This window comes from Kogia breviceps, chromosome 10, assembly GCF_026419965.1.
Source record: "Kogia breviceps isolate mKogBre1 chromosome 10, mKogBre1 haplotype 1, whole genome shotgun sequence".
Classification (NCBI taxonomy): Eukaryota; Metazoa; Chordata; class Mammalia; order Artiodactyla; family Physeteridae; genus Kogia; species Kogia breviceps.
In genome coordinates, this window is record NC_081319.1 from 14,407,469 (window position 1) to 14,425,128 (window position 17,660).

Consider the following 17,660-nt stretch of genomic DNA (forward strand, 5'->3'; position numbering starts at 1 on the left):
ATTTACCTTAGGTGAAAGTTTTTTTGAATAAATAATTTTCCTTTTTATAATTGGAAATATTCAGAATTTTATTGATTCTTCTGTCATTTTTGGGAATTTGTGTTTTTCAAGGATTTGTGTATTCATCAAAGTTATCATAACTATTGTCATAAAGATGTTCATTTCTCTCCCTATTCTTTTATTGTCTAGAGGCTATGAAATAATGTTCTTTTATTTCTTTCCTGATATTGGTATTTTGTGTTTACTCTCTTGTTTTCTTCATACCTCTTGCTATGCTTGTATAATTTTTTTGGTTTTTTTAAAGAGCTAGCTTTTAACTTTGTTGCCTTTTTTATTTCTGTTTGTTCTACTTCTTTTATTTTTATTTTTAATACTTCTTTTCTTCTTGTATTGTTTCCATCCCTCTGATGAAATTCTCCACCTAGGTACACAGGCAAGCCATTTGTTCCACTAGATCCTTCATACTTATTTTAATGTCCTTATCTGATAATTCCAACCTCTATGCCATTATTCAGGCTGTTTCAATAGTTTTCTGTTTTAACTGTGTGTCACATATTTTTTTTCCCTTTTCAAGCATCATGTAATTTTTCTTGCATACTGGACATTTTATGTAAGAGAATATGGAGACTAAATAAGGCATACTTACTCCCTCCAATGGCAATGTCTTCTTTCCTCAGGATGCCAATGTGCAGAATTATAGTCTAGCCAATAGTGGAACTGGATCTGGTTTTGGTGGCAGTTTTGATTATTTTCAGTTCATCATTTGCTCCAAACATTTTTTGATGAGGAGAAGACATTTCCTTTCAGTTCAGCTTGGGATCTGAGTTTGGCAAGATTTCAGAGCTCTTTCTTTCTTTCTTTTCTTTCTTTCTTTCTTTCTTTCTTTCTTTCTTTCTTTCTTTCTTTCTTTCTTTCTTTCTTTCTTTCTTTCTTTCTTCCTTCCTTCCTTCCTTCCTTCCTTCCTTCCTTCCTTCCTTCCTTTCTTTCTTTCTTTCTCTCTCTCTCTCTCTCTCTCTCTCTCTTTCTTTCTTTCTCTCTCCCTCTCTCTTTCTCTCTTTCTCTCTTTCTCTCTCTCTCTCTCTCTTTCTTTCTTTCCTTCCTTCCTCCCTCCCTCTCTCTCTCTTTCCTTCCTTCCTTCCTTTCTTTCTTTCTTTCTTTTTCTCTCTCTCTTTCTTTCTTTTTTCCTTCCTTCCTTCCTTTCTTTCTTTTTTCTTTCTTTCATGCTTTACAGTTGAGCTCACATCTTTCTGAACTGTGGGATATATTTCACTTCTTTCCATCCTGGATCCCAGATGTTGGGTCACTGGGGATTTCTTTTGGCTCTTCAGTCCTGCTGCCACATTTCTGGGCTTTGGGAGATTTCTTGTTACTCTGCTGCCCTGCCCCTCAGCATTTGGGAGAATCTCTGCAGTATTCCCGGTAAAGACCCAGAGAGCCTTGAAAGAAGTTCTCTTAGCTATTATGCCCTGAGCTCAGACTTTGCAGTGTGACTACAGGGTACAAAATGAAGGTCTAGAATGCCATAGAAGGAAACTTCTCTCCTCTGCTGCCCTACTCTTAGCCTTGATGGCCAACCTTGCACTCATTAAGGTACAGTGTGTCACAGTGAAATCGCTCTTTCTATCCTACCCTTGATGAAGACATTATGTCTCTCTCAGGTCTTCTTTCTTGATCCAGACCAGGCAAATTACCCCTGAGAATTTGCTCAAGGTCAATGGGAAGAGCTGGCAATGAGATGGAAATTCTCTGCATGGTAGATTGGGTTTATTTAGCCTTCTTTGTATTTTTTAAGCTACAATTTTATAGCTTATACGGCTTGTTATCTTTGTTATGGTGGATGTTGGTCACTTGCAATCAGCTTTCTAATCAGGAGAAACAGTGTAATATAAACTTGCCCTAGAATTATATTTTTAGATTATTTCTTTCTTATCTCTTCTGTTTTATTTCTTTTACTCTTTGTTCTTTATCATCTCAGTCTCTCCTAACTAACTGCTTCCTACTTTTATTTCAAAGAGGCAATGTTTTCTTCAACTTATAAAGATGTAAGACAGTTTTATAAAATTTTTAAGCAAAAATATTAAAGACCATTTATCAAGTATTTAGGCTCTATGTAAGGTGTTTTACCTGAATTACTTATTTAAATTCTAATAATAAGTAATTTTGAGGTACTCATTGTTATCTTGCTTTTCAAAACTGTGAACTGAGGCATAGAAGCATTAAGTTACATGCTTAAGGTCATACCATTAAGTTAGTATATAATATAATTAGGGTTCTAATAGAGCTTTGTCCAATTCTAAATCTCATGTCCTTAAACACAATACTGTATTGTCTCTTGCATTTGTATTTTCTTAAAACCTGTGACCCAAGAGCCTCAAGTGCTGAGCCCATGCGCTCTAGAGCCTGTGCTCCACAACTAGACCTGACGCAGCCAAATAAATAAACAAATACATAAATATCTTTTAAAAACCCAAAACAGTGACCATTCACCAGAGTGAAGATATCCATGTATTTTCATAGGTACAGATATACTGATTCTTAACGGTTGTTAGCTGATGGGAGTGAACAGATAGTTTTCAGATATAGACAGTTTGAACAGTTTGAAATGTGAGGCAACAATTGCAGTTTTGAATGAAGGTCCAAAACACTCTAAAAAAGTGGGAAATTGACCATAATAATATCTAATAATCATGTTTTCTGTGTGGATTTAAGTTTTTACATTTTCACTGTACATAAATAGTTTAGCAAAATGTAGACAGGCTGAATTCATAATTGCTAACCAGATGTTGTTTAAAACCAGAAGCTCTGATTTAATAATTATGTGTTATTTTTCTAAGTCTGAGAGCTCACTGGGGATCTCTGAATAAGAGATTTCAGCAATTCACCTTAGCAATGAACGTTATATTTGAATAACCTCTTAAAAAAATTCTAAACTCTGTAAAAGCTCACTTCTAAAAACTCATAGCCTAGATATGGAAGTCAATATTTAAATTCTCATTTTTATTTAGTAATACATAGCCTCGTTCCAGAAATAAAATAAGATCCAACTTTAAAATATTTACAAATTCAGTAGAATTAAAAAAATAAAACAACTGGTGATCTATTTATAGCAAAGTAAAAAAAGCATAAAACCAGGGATAAAGTTACACAGAAATATACTTTATAACATCCTATGCATATTATTGTTGATAAACTATGAATATAATCTATTGTGACAATCATAGTGCCCTTACAACAGATACAAACCATTTTCTAAAGAGAAAATTAGCTTTTCTTGCTACTGGAAAGATGAAATTTCTCCCATGGGCCTCCATAGTGAAGACCTTGTATGATGTAGTGAATATCATCACATATTATACTTCACTGCAAGCAAATGTCATAATATCAAACCAGATTCAGTAAGAGCAAATCTACAAGAAAGGCAAAACAACTCAGTTTGAATTTGCATCTTTATGAAGATATATAGTCTAAGTAGGAAAAACAGTAAAAATACAGAGTAAGTGCTAGGCAGCAGATTCCATTAGGCTCTCTTATTTCTCATATCCAAGATGTGGAGAAGAGTTGTGAGATTAAAACTACAATCTCTAGCAAAAACATGGAGTGCACATATTTTACGTGGATAAATAAAGGCATATCTATAGATTTTGATCCCCAGTAATGAAAATGGAGAGGGCTAAACAAAACTACTCCAATGGAAACATGGTATCCTAACAGTTTACCTAAGGAGTGGTTAGGATTTTTTTTTCTTCCTGAAAATAGTTCTGAGTAACTTACATGCAGAAATATGTTTATTTGTAATTATTCAGAATTATTAATAAAGTGACAAGCAAAATGATTAGGAAACAAAACAGACAAAAAACAACATTGCCCCAAACTATACCATGAAATAAAAACCTTACAAATATTTTAAAATCTTTTTAGGCCCACCTAAAATGATGCTAACATTTTTTCATATTTTTAAATTTAAAAATTACATTTACTAAAGCATTTCTTTATTTGTATTCTAGCTATAAGCTGGCTTCTGTGTGATTTACAGAGCCTTTAATCTTTAGGTACAGGCCCGAACATAAAATGTGCATTATTAATTCTTTTTATCTCTTCCCAAAATTCATATTGATTACGCCAAACGTTGTAGAGAATCATTGATCACTTATCAATTCTTTATGCAGAGTGATGAAGTCCAGTCTATAAATCTATAGCAGTAAATCTGTTAGTCCAATTTTTTCACAGGAAATTTCCAGCATTCCAGTTTATGAGGAACTTTATTGTGCCCACTTCCAAAAACAGTACAATTTACTGACAGCCAGGCATTGATTGGGTGTGTGCCCCTTTAAATCTTTGGATTGCCTGGGGTTGAACGATTTAGGCATCAGCAGAGTGCACTTTAATTAGCCCTGAGGAAATCACAGTGGGGATGAAACAAGTTGGCTTGTTATTTTTCTGTTTGTACTAACAGCAAATAAAAGCATGTAATTGGATTTTTTTAAAAGCATTGTCACTCCTCTAGAGTATGCCCTGCTTACAGTTATGATAGCCTTATCTCATAAGAGTGTCACAACTCCCTAAAAAGGCCTTTTTCAGAGTCCTAGAGGTGTTGCTCCAGGATGATTGTATGTAAATTGTGCTTCTGCTGTTCAGACGTGCACTTTATGCATTTAAAAGGAGGGCCTGCCAGAGGACTCAGTATCCAGCAAGCTGTCTGTTGCAGCTGTGCTGCCCAACACTGTTATACCAATGGTTTCCCACTTGGAGCTGCAATAACAGAGAAGGGGAAATCAAAGTTACAGGGGTCTATTTGGGAGAGTAAGCAATTTAGAGGCTCTTCTGTACTTCATACAAGTCACAAGCATCTAGGAAAAGAGGCTTACTGCCTTGTATCCTCTTGGGCACAATAGCTGGTACTATTTTCTTTCACAGAATATCAGTATCAACTTTGGAAGAATAAAGGAAGATATATATTAAACATATAGGGAAAACTATCTTAAACACTTGGGTAAAAATATCCTTCAAATTAGGAGTCAGTATTTTCCCCTCATTTTTGATCTCCCACTTCTAAATTAAAAACATAAAGTACAGACATATTTTAAAATCTAAATTTGTTAGAACAAAACACAGGGCTAATATTTCTGTGAAATAATTTCTTTTGGATTTGCTCTCATGAGTGAAAAAAAAGCCTTTCTTTAAAAAAAATTATTTGGATTGAATGAATGAATGATCTTGAAGGAATTTTTTATATATATACAAAAACAAGACATAAAAGTACAAGAAAGCTGAAGACCAACAGCCCTTAAGAATAAACATGCAAAAATCCTTAACAGACTATTTGGAAGTAATATTCAGAAATAAGCAAAAAATAAAATATTTTGTGATGGCTAAGTGGGGTTTACCCTAGGACTGAAAAGTGGTTTCACATTTGAATATCAATCAGTACAATTAATGATATTTACAGAATAAAAGACAAAACCATATTATCATTTCAATAGGCACAAATTATTTGGCAAAATTCAATAACTATTCATAATAGAAATTTTCAATAAACTATAGGTAGAAGAAAACTTCTAAGCCTGATAAAGGCTAATGTCATACTTTAATCATGAAAGACTAAGACTGAGAATAAGAAAGGGATGTCCATTTCCATCACTTTTATTATTTTACTGGATGAATTAGTGCATAAGGGAAAAAAGCAGGGAGTGAGGGGGGACATGGGTAAACAAATTGGAAACAAAGAAATAAAACTCTCTTTATTCATAGAGCATGATTGAATATGAACAAAAGGAATCTATACAACAAACTATTAAAACTAAAGTGAATGTAGGAAAGTTTCAGGATATATGTGATCAACATATAAAAACAAATGCCTTTTTATATACTAAAAACACATATTTAGGAAATAAAATTTAAAAGCAATGCCAAAAATATGAATCACTTAGGAACAAATTTAATCAAATATATAAGACCTATACCCTGAAAACTACAAAAGTTACTGAGGAAATGAAATGAAACCTAAAAGTAAATGAAGAGATATGCCATGATGATGGACTGGAAGATACAATATTGCTAAGATTTCAGTTCTCCTCAAATAGCTCTATACTTTCAATATAATATTGTAGCAGATCTTACTATTTTTCTTAGAAATTGAGAAGCTAATTCTAAAAATTTTGAGGAATGCAAATGATCTATAGTAGCCTAATATTTTTTGACAAAGAACAAAGTTAATCAAAATATCAAATCTGTACTTGATTTCAAGACTCTCTATCATAGTGTAGAAAACAAGATGTAAGAATAGATGTGTAGATTAAGGAAACAGAATAGTGTCCAAAACTAGACCACATGGATATGTTCAACTGATTTTCTAAATGTATGCATGGTAATTCAATGGAAGAATGGATAGATTTTTAACAAATGGAGCTAGGACCACTGCATATTGAAATGGAAAAAAAAATGAACTTCAACATGTATCTCAGAAAATGAACAAAAATAAACTCAAAATGGATTACAGTCCTGAATATAAAAGTTAAAACTCTAGGACTTCTAGAAAATCATAAGAAACTATCTTTGTGACTTTAGGTTAGGCAAATTTTTCTTAAAAAAGACACAAAACAGAAAAGATAAACTGATAAACTGCACATCCTCAACATTTAAGATTATTGCTCTTTAAAAGGCACCATAAAGAAAATAATAATTCAAACTATACATGTATATATAAATAAATATATATCTCAAAGGTTTCGTATCTGTAATATATAAATAACCCTTATAACTCAATAAAAAGACATCCTGCTCACCACATTTGGCAAAAGATTTGAACAAATATTTTACAAAGGAATATATATATGTATGGCTAATAAGCACATGAAGCAATGCTCAGTAACATTATTTATCAAGGAAATTTGTACTAAAACCACAACAAGGTATACCACGTAACTCATTAAAATAACTAAAACTAAAAAGACAGTGCCAAGTGTTGGTGAGAATATGGAGTAACTGGAATACTCATACAGTACTGCTAGGAATGTATAATAGTAAAATCACTTTGAAAAATAGTTTGCCAATTTTATAAAAAGTTAAATATATACTACTTATCATATAAACCAGCAAATACACTCTTTGGTGTTTAAGAGAAATGAAAACACATTTCTAGACAAAAGATGTATACAGGAATATTCGCAGCTGCTTAGTTATAATACCTTTAAACTGGAAATAACCCACCATTCCATACAAAAGTGAGTGGAAAAACAAATTGTGGTATATAAGTAGAATTGAATCCTAATCAGGAATTTTTTAAAAAAGGAAGGAAATAACTGGTATGTAACAACATATATGAATCTTGAAAGTATGACAAAAGAAAAGAATCTAACCCCGAAGTAATACAAAGCCCTTCAGACATTCTGTTTACCAAAGTGACAAAGAAGTTATAAAATTATTACCAACGTGATAAGAGATGCATTGCTAATGGGCACAATCATTGGTGAGAAGCTTAGTGGTGGATGTCCTCTGTAGGCCATGGCTAAATATAGGAGACATTGTTATTGAACTGCTTAAACCGGTAGCCATTAGGCTGATAAAAACTGAAACTAGTAGTTTTCTGGTAGAACTAAGATGTGTACAATTATCTTAGTGAGTGGCAAGGTCAAACAAGATCAGAGTGACTGCCTGACATGTAAAGAGCTATGGAGCTGGCTAAACAGAATATGCTGCTCTTCGGGTGTCAAATTAAAGATGTACAATTAAAGGGTTAGGTTAACTACTAAGGTTTCCTATCCCGAGTCAGTTCTCAGATTAAGAACCCATTGATTGAAGGAGAGGCCCAGTTCCTGGAGGAGGGACCATTCAACACCATAGAAAGTATATATACACTAATGATTCTTCTATATCTTCCCCTAACAAACCACAGTCATTTCCTGGAGAAATATTATACATACATTGAAGAAAAAAAGAATATCCAGGCATTTCGTTGGATACAAAATCCAAGTTGACATTGATACTCAGGGACTGAATGTGTCATCATGACCCCCTGGTTAGAGTATTGGTATGTGAGGACCATTTAATAAATCGAGTCCTGACTTAGGTCCAGCTCAACTTTGGGCCCGTGGACCTAATCAGTGATATTTTTACCAATTTCCAGTATTGAAATGGACATATGTAGTAGTTGGAAAAACTCATATTGGTCCTTTGGCCTATGCAGTCTTTGAGGGAGGAGATATTATAGTGGGAAAGGCTACCCTCAAGACTGTAAATCAAATAGTATCACATTCCAGGGGAATATCAGGTATCAGAGATTAAGGCTATCCTTAAGCACTTAAAGGAATAAGAATTGGTGACTTTCATCATCTCCCAGTTTAATTCAGCTGCCTGGTCTTCACAAAATCAGTTGTATCCTGGAAGATGACAGTGGACTACTACAAACTTAAGCAAGCAGTAGCCCCAGTTGCAGCTGCTCTTTCAGCGGTAATATCTTTGTTGAGCAGATTTCTACCATCTCAGGTACATGGTATCTGGCCAATAATTTGGCAAAGGTGTTTTTTTCCATCCTCATAAAGAAGGAAAATAAGTAATTTTCATTCAAATGAGACAGACAAAAGTATATTTAAAGTTCTTACAGGAGAGCTATATTAACTCTCCTGCTCTGTCTTAATATAGTCCATAAGGATTTGTTCCACAGAACAGCATACCACCCCATTACATCAATGGCATTCTGTCAACTTGGCCAGTGAGCAAGAAATGGAAAATATACTGGAGGTCTAACCGACGTGTCGGTAAGACCTCCAGTATATTTTCCATCTCCTCTTCTCCAGACAGCAGGAAATAAAAGCTGACAGTTCAGGGGTTAGTGGTTACATCGAAGATGGGGCATGAGCAGTGCCACAGGGCACAAGTAAATTTCATGAGTAGATTGTCAAGAACACCAGGTCATTTGCCACCGTTGCACTAATGCCTCTACCTTAGCATACACCTAGGCCCTCATGAAGAGTCCCTCTGATAAGCTGATGGAGGAGGAACAAGGTCAAATGTGGCTTATGGTAAGTTGGTTCAGTATGTGAGTGCAGCCAAAATGGACTGCTGCTGCACTACGGTCCCACTTGGCAGAAAGATGATAGTGAGAGAAAGTCTCCCAGCAGACTGAGGAAGTTTTATTCTGGTCAAACATTTTATATGGAAAGAGAAGTGAGTTAAAGTAAAAATACACACAGGAATTCATGGACAGTGGCAAGAACCGTATCTGTTTAGTCTGGAACTTGGAAGGAGAAAGATCAAAAGACCAAGAACAAGGAGATCTGAGGAAAAGGCCTGCGAATGGATTTATGGAGTGAGCAGAGAGTATAAAGAGACTAACAAACCTTTTGGTGCCATGATGATTAGATTAAAACCCTCTATCTGGATGAGGGAACAATTCCTTTTGATTGGGATTGACAAAATTTGAAAGTATGTGTTTGTCTTTGCCGCCTCCAAGAATGGAAGCAGCAACACTATCTATGGACTTGACAGAGTATTTGTTCCATTAACACAGGCTCTTGCATAATATTTTCTCAGACTAATAGACCCATTTTATAGAAAAGGGGCTCTGGCAGTGGGGCACATAACCAAGGGGTCCATGGATTCTATCACCATGTATGCATTAGGTAAGGATACATGAGTCTGAAAACCCACAGGGGAGGTGGAAGTGCTTTCCTCTTCACAACTTTAGGCTCTGGGGCTCTAGAGGTCCTGTTTCAACCACAATAGGTAAGGTTAAAATGCTACTTAGGTTTTAGCTTTGTCTGACATCTGTTCGTTTGAAGCAATCACCACACTGGTAGGTGATATTGACCTTTATTACCCAGAGAAAATAGGGATACTATGACGCAATGGAGTACAGGGAAGGGCAGGTTTGGCACTTAGATATCTCTTGGCAACCTGTTGACCAATTTAATCATCGATGGACAAGGGCAATAGCCACAGCCTGGGAAGTACACGGTGATCATGGTCTCAAACCCCTCAGTGAAAAGGTTCTGTGTCGCTCCACTAGCTAAGACACCTTGAACAGCAGAGGAATTAACAGAGTGTGACGGAAATCTAGCATGGGAAGTATAGGAGGAAGATGAGGAGGATCAGCTGCAGCCTTAAGAAGAGCTGCGGCAGTGAGAGCTGTGATTCACTCCACACACTTTGCTCTGGTATGTTTCTGGAGGAAAGAAGACTATACTGAATGTTGGAAAAGCAGCTCCCAAGGAAGGTGAACTCACTATAAGAAGCGAGTTCATCCTAGAAGCACAGAGAGTAAATTGCAGGGAATGCCATGGTGTGCTGACCAGATCCTTCTGAGGACTGAAGCCCTCATTTGCCCAGCCATCTGGAGTGTTGGCTGCTGCTGGCTCACAGAGGTGTTTCTTTGCAAGCACTACCCCCAGCCTAAAGAAGCTGCTTACAAAGGTTATGATCTCTCTCCAGGGTTTATCTGGTTGGCATGGGGATACAAAGACCTGACACCCTTGCTTAGTTTGGAACAACTCTGAAAGGTAATTCTCGCTCCAGAACTCCCTCTTGGATCAGCTGAAACCTCTCTTGTAAGTGAATTGATGTTCAACTTGTCTCTCTGCCTGCTTCCCTCGTTTACTTACATATGTTGTTGCTGAATGGACGCAATATGTTGCCTGCACACAAATCCCATCTTAGTCTGTTTTTAGAGATTTGACTAGAGAAACAGAGCATATTGGAGATAACACTTCCCAGACCCTTACAATTAAGAGGGGGGCATACAACAATTTTAGGCCTTTATTTTTATTAATAAGATTGATTGAAGTGTGTCCTTCCCTGGTTGAGGCAACAAAGCCCTGGGTATGACTCTTCGGTCATTCAGGAGTTTGATGCTATTTTTACCTTTGGTACCATGAAGTATACCTGGGTATTTACGGTACAATTCTTTTTCTGTTTATATTTATTTAACTGGATTTCTTTGTGACCAAAGTGAGCAATCTGATGACTGCCTCTTGTTTTGAGGCTTCCCTTAGTACCAGAAGATCATTTGTACAGGAGAAGGAATTAGAATATTTATTTTCTCCACATTTTATTTTCTTGGATTATTAATGGGGCAGACTACCTTTTGGTCAGAGACCAATAATTTGCTATTGACCAAACTCTTAAGATCAACTTCACCCAGCCAGGAGGAGTTTCTTGTGGTCCTGAACTAGACTGTACAGTATAAATAATGAGAACACTTAGCCCCATTTAAGCTTGGTTTTACTTCAACCAAAGTTACTACATGAACTTAATGACTTTTTTATTCTACTACACAGAGGTCACCACAGTGAGATTTATTTGATTTTGCAGTCTGGCTAATTAATTTGTTCATTCTGTACACTCAGCATCAGCACTGTTTTTTTGGAGCAGTGCTACCAAAGCAATAGATTAATTTACATGGTACCATGCATCTAGAATAATCATTACCCCATAGAATTGTTATTGCTTGAATTCTAAAGAGAGAGAAGATATTTCCCCACTGAGAGAACAAGTTTCTATTGTAGTTTTCAGGGGGATAAAAAAGAAAAGAAAAATGTGTATACATTTTTTGAACAGGAGAGCTTTCTGGAACTTTTAATTTAATTACAGTAGGTTCTAATGCACTATTTCACTGACCATTCTGGACAAATATCATTCAGTTGCAAGGAACAGAAGCCCCCCTAAAGCTGTATTAAATAAAGGACACAGAGGAAACTTCTAGAAATGTATGGATGGCAACAAGTGTAGGTACCTTTATTGGAGAAAGGCACCAGGAATGCACATTTGTATTTTCCAGTTCTGAAAACAGCTTGTCTCTTTTCCATGCCATTCAGACCTCTCTGTCACCTGTTTCATTTTTCTCTCCATGGGAATTGCTTCTTACTCTCCCTCCTCTACTTGGACATGACCCATTATGGCTTACCATAAAGTGGCAGCCTAAGCCCCTGAATCTTCATTGTTATTAGCTCAGCTACCCATTGTCCTTCAGCATCTCAGATGAATCTGACTGACTTAACTTGGATCATGTGAATCCCACAGCCCCCTTGTAGGTAAGCAGGGAGGTGGAATCATGGGTTTCAACTGGCTCTCTAAGTACACTCCTTCTGCAGTGACGCTTTGTGGGCAGGCATGCCCAAAATATATCTATAAAACTGGTCCAAAATTTGTCAAATGTTCTGCTCCTCAGCAAAAAAGTAAAAATTATTTTATAGCCAAGTTTACAACTGGATTCAACGACAGTAATTAATTATATTATAGGGCCAAGAGATAGTCCGTGGTGTAGCATACATTAGACTAAGGAGTTATATCCACTTCAGAATCAGGTCAGAATAACGAAATCAGGTGATGTACAGCAGATGACTGAATGATAAAGAAAAATGAAAGACAAGTTGTCACAATGGCAGTCATTTGATGCATGCAGATACACTAAGTTTTGGCCATTGCAGCAGATATGCAGACAAAAATAAAACATCTCTTTAGCAAATTTAATTTTTTTCATTCTAAGTAAATCTATATTATGTCACTTAAATATTAATTTACAAAGAAAAATTCAGCATATGATTCAATTAGAAAGTTTTGATGTGTATTTCTTTTTTACTCACTAGCACATTATTGGCCTAATATATAATTGTTGTATGAAAAGTCTTTCCAGAATTTCTTGTACTTTGAACTGCTATAATGTAAAAAATGGTAACTGTCTCAGCTAAAGCAAATCAACTCTTCCTGTCACCTGATGAAAAATTGAAATTAGAAGGCTGTGATCATAGTTTAGGCATACAAAAATGGAGTTGGGCAGCCACTGAGGATCTGGTTTCAGATGGGAGCTTGCACCACTGAGAACATGAACTTTCTTTGAATTGTACCGAGCCCAAGGACACCCCCGGCCTTGTATTTAGAACAACATCTGTCAACTGCAAACTTATGATCTCAAGTTTCCCCTCCTTGTAACTATGCAACCATTTTAGACCCCAACCAACCCTTGCTTAACAACCACCCTTACTTCTTGCCAGTTCCAATAAAAATTCTTGACAAACAACTATGTAACAAACTGTGGCCTTGTACTGTTGTCATTATAAGCTCCCTCCATTTCGTAGTTGGGCAGAGCACAATTTGAGGGCCTCTTGAACCTGTGTCTCCTGGGCTGCAGTCATAATCCCAAATAAGTGTCTCTGTTTCAATCAGGTCTCAGTTTCTGAAATTTTGGTTAATAACATCAATAAATGGTGTTAGCAGTTGTGTATGGTCATTCCAATCTTGGTCTTCCCCCTCCATATCAGTATGTAGTGTGTTGCATTTGTGCCAAATTTGTAATATTTTATGATTACTAATCTTATCTTGCACGATAAGTGCAAAAATTTCAGTTACATTTCTACCTTATTTTCATTATCAACATAACATGTTCTATATTGCTTAATAGATAATAGACACAAACACTGACTCTGAAGTCAGAATGATAATGATTCTAGCTCTGTTTCACCAAAACTTCCTTATTCTGTGATCTTATATGAACCTCAGTTATTCTACCTGTAACACTGGGTTAATAGCATTATCTATATCATAGTGCTAACATTAGAATTAACATTAAATATAAAGTGGCATGCATACTACCAGCAGGGTAAATTATTAACACAAATCTGCAGTTGTTAAGAGGTAGCATGCTAATATGGTTAGAATACGGGTCCTTCAAAGGAAGGAGAGAAGAAGACACAGTCCCTGCCACCAAGGTGAATGGAAGATACATGCAGTTTCACAAATCTTCCAAATGATCCTATATCCTCTTTCTGTCTTCTCAGTTGAGAATTACTGGTATAAATAGTTTTTTCCAAAAGGGTAGAATGGAGGTTATGCTTGTGTAATACTCTTTACTAAGTCTCTTAGGAAGAATTATTATTTTTTGTTTATCCATCTGTTATTCTTTGGTCTACATTATCTCAGTATAGCAATATATAACATATAAGTGACAGGACGTATTTGTTCACGAAAATTAGTTTTAGCTATTGAATTGTATTTCAATTATTTTTTTCTTGAATAACCTTTTTTTTTTTTCTGTTCGTTCAATTCCAGTTCCTGAGACATTCCTAATTAGCTACCTGGGAAGGAGCCCCGCCTGCCCATCCCATTTGTTGGCCAGCTTATTAATCTCCTGGATTTGTCTCAATGAAGTATTTATCCACAGTCTTTTCTGGTCTACTTTCGGTATTTCAAGAGCTGGCATTTCCCTTGCTTATTTCTGGACACTAATATTTAATCATATAATCACAGGAATCAGAGACGGATGAGACCTAACAGTTAATCTCCATTTGCCTGCCAAACCTGATTTTTACAAAACTGGTGATTTATCCACTAACATAGTTTTAAGTGCCATGTTTTTTGCACATATACCAAGAATATCTACTACCCAAAGTTTTACGTTATTCCATGTGTATTTCTTTTAGATGACTTCACCTTTCAAAGTAAGTGCGTACTCATGAGAAGATATATATACAGAATGCCCATATCTCCAGCCATTGTGGTCAGTTTAGTACACCTGTTATTTCAGTGAGCAAAATATAAATCCAGGAAATGGCTGAGACAGAGATGAAGAGCCTATTCAGTCAAAATTTCAGATCCAGCCTCCAAGTATCACTATCAGCACTCTATGATTTCTTAACAGTAAAATACTTTCTCAACATTTAAAAATGCATTACAGGGTATTCCCTGGTGGCACAGTGGTTGAGAGTCCGCCTGCCGATGCAGGGGACATGGGTTCGTGCCCTGGTCTGGGAAGATCCCACATGCCGCAGAGCGGCTGGGCCCGTGAGCCATGGCCGCTGAGCCTGCGCGTCCCGAGCCTGTTCTCCACAACGGGAGAGGCCACAGCAGTGAGAGGCCCGCAAACCGCAAAAAAAAAAAAACAAAACAAAACAAAAAAATGCATTACAGAGTCCTATGGTCTTCTATTTCTTTTAAAGAATAAGCCCTTCCATTTTAAAGCTTCTATCATATTCTAGAGGGACATGGTTCAGGTAGAAAGCTTATTAAATTTCAGATGCATGGTGGTAAATGGATTTAAAACATCCAAACCAGTAAATACTACATTCATCTCCAAATATTCTCCTGCCTGTGACTCACTCTTGCCTCAAGCATTCATTGCACTTCTTAGGCTTCTGTCCACTAAGAAATATCACTGCACAAGTATTTGGAAAATTACCGCAAAATAGGGCTTTATGAGATTATTCTGATATGAGAATGTGATTTATATATGACCCCTTTATGTAGTGCTTATCATGTATTCACACAGGTAGAGAACATTCTAAATCAGAAGATGTATGCTGGCAGGCTGAAGCATTACCCACCCCCACAGTCATCCTCTTCTTTAGCCTTAGTCAAGGACTTGGGACAGTGGGTTAAAATGCCTTTTTTTTTTTTTTTGCCATATAAATCCCTAATATTCTGATTTGAAAGCCAGATAATGGTGCATCCATACTAATTCCATTATACTCTTTTGCTCCAGTTACACACACACACACACACACACACACACACACACACTTTACTGAAATTCACCTTGACCTCATTCATTCTCCTACACTATTTGTGCACCAGTATAACTCCCCCACTTGACTATAAACTACTTTGAGAGCAGATGCTATAATTTGTACCTCAACATCCCCTGCATTTTGCACACTACATGTGATTTGTAAACTCTAAATGAAAATACATTAAATAAAATAGAAACCCATCACTGGTTCTTTATGAGTTGTAAGTGATTATAACAAGATTTTCTATAGTTCAAGGGTACACCAAATGGTGGTGGTGAGGGAAATTACCCATAATTTCAAAGGATTAACTGGTCTTTGGGAAGTTTTGTGTACCTCTAAGTTAGACAAGGTAAGACTCAAAGCTGATTACATGAAGATGCTGGCAGGGATAACTGTGAACTGACAAGTTCCTCACTAGTTTTGAAAGTTTGTAATCTCCTCACACCCCTAACCGACCATAGAATCCCAAACACACGTTCTGTAAACTAATATAACACAGAATCCCTCTTCCTTTGAAGACGACTATTGCAATCCTGTAAGAAAGCAATGCATCCAATTTATATAACAGAGACTTTAAAAGACTGCCTGACCTTCAGTGTGAGCACTTGGATGACATTTTGATTTTAAATCTTGCTAAGTATAATTCCATAAGAGAGCCAGTTAACCTCTTTCTCTCAACAACAAAATAGGGATAATAATACTTGGTTATGCTTACTTTGTGAGGTTTCTATAAACGTAAGATAATAAAACATTTATCCCAATGCCTGGCACAGAGTGACTGTAAAATAATTTATAGCCATAACAATTGATGTCATCCATCACAAAAGATACCAAGGTTTGAAAAATGTTACCACATTTTCTCTCTGATGACTTCTTCTTAGTCTCCAAATAATTGTTTTACTTGGGCATGATAATGAAATAAAAACAAAACTTATTTATGTATGTATGTATTTACTATTTATTTATTTATGAAAGAATAAAAGCATTGCTTATTGAAGGACATGATCCAACAGTATCCTTTAAAAAGTGGTAAATTAATTAGTGAAAAATTAGTTGAAGAGTAAACAAAAAGAGCAATCACCAAAAAAGATCTGAGATGACATCAGCGCCTCCCAGGAGTCTTTGGACAAATTCTAGAGATTATGCAACAAAGGGATTCTACTAAGTAGTTATAATTTCAAAAAATAAAAAGATTTTTAGGATACCTCTAAGGAAATTCAGTAAAAGAAAGGGTGCAGGGTGTATACATCACCCTATTTTGAATATCTGGCCTTAAAAATAACTTAATGAGCATAAATACTTATTGCCAGAGTAAATGAATGCTATGTATTCAATAGCTTTCCTAAGAAATGGAAATATAGAAGGTAACACTTTTCCTAAAGCAATACAATAGAATGTTTGTGAAACTTAAGAATATGTCTCTTTCAGAAAGTCAACAAAAAAATGCAAAAGTGGGCTTTCCTGGTTGTGCAGTGGTTGAGAGTCTGCCTGCCAATGCAGGGGACGCAGGTTCGTGCCCCGGTCTGGGAAGATCCCACATGCCACGGAGCGGCTGGGCCTGTGAGCCATGGCCGCTAAGCCTGCGCATCCGGAGCCTGTGCTCCACAACGGGAGAGGCCACAACAGTGAGAGGCCCACGTACCGCAAAAAAAAAAAAAAAAAAAAGAAAAGAAAAAGTACATGAAAGCATTTATTCTGGACAGTCAAGGACAAATACAGAGAGAAATAGAAAACATTCCAACAAAGGTATATGTGTGGCTTATTTTAGATAAGCAAAATCCGCAAGTTTAGCAGTGAGCAAGAAATGTGCAAAGTCTTATCTTGGAATCACACAAAATGTGTTAATTCTTTGAATCCTTTTTATAAATCTTTTTTTTTTGGCCCCAGTCTGTCCAAAGTTATAATGTAGTTGTCATTAATACATACTGCATTTCTTCTGTAGGGACCAATGAAAAATTTGATCTTAATTTGGTAGTGACTCTTCCATGTCTGAAAACTTTAAAAAGCATAGTTCTTATAGTATATAAAACAAAATTTTGTTACCTTTTATATTTCCAGAATTTTTTATTTTTTAGGAAGATATTATCATATTTTTGCTTTTTGATCTTTGTAAACATTTGTTTCAGTTCTGCGTTCTTTCCCAAAAGGCTATTTTGAGGGAAAAGA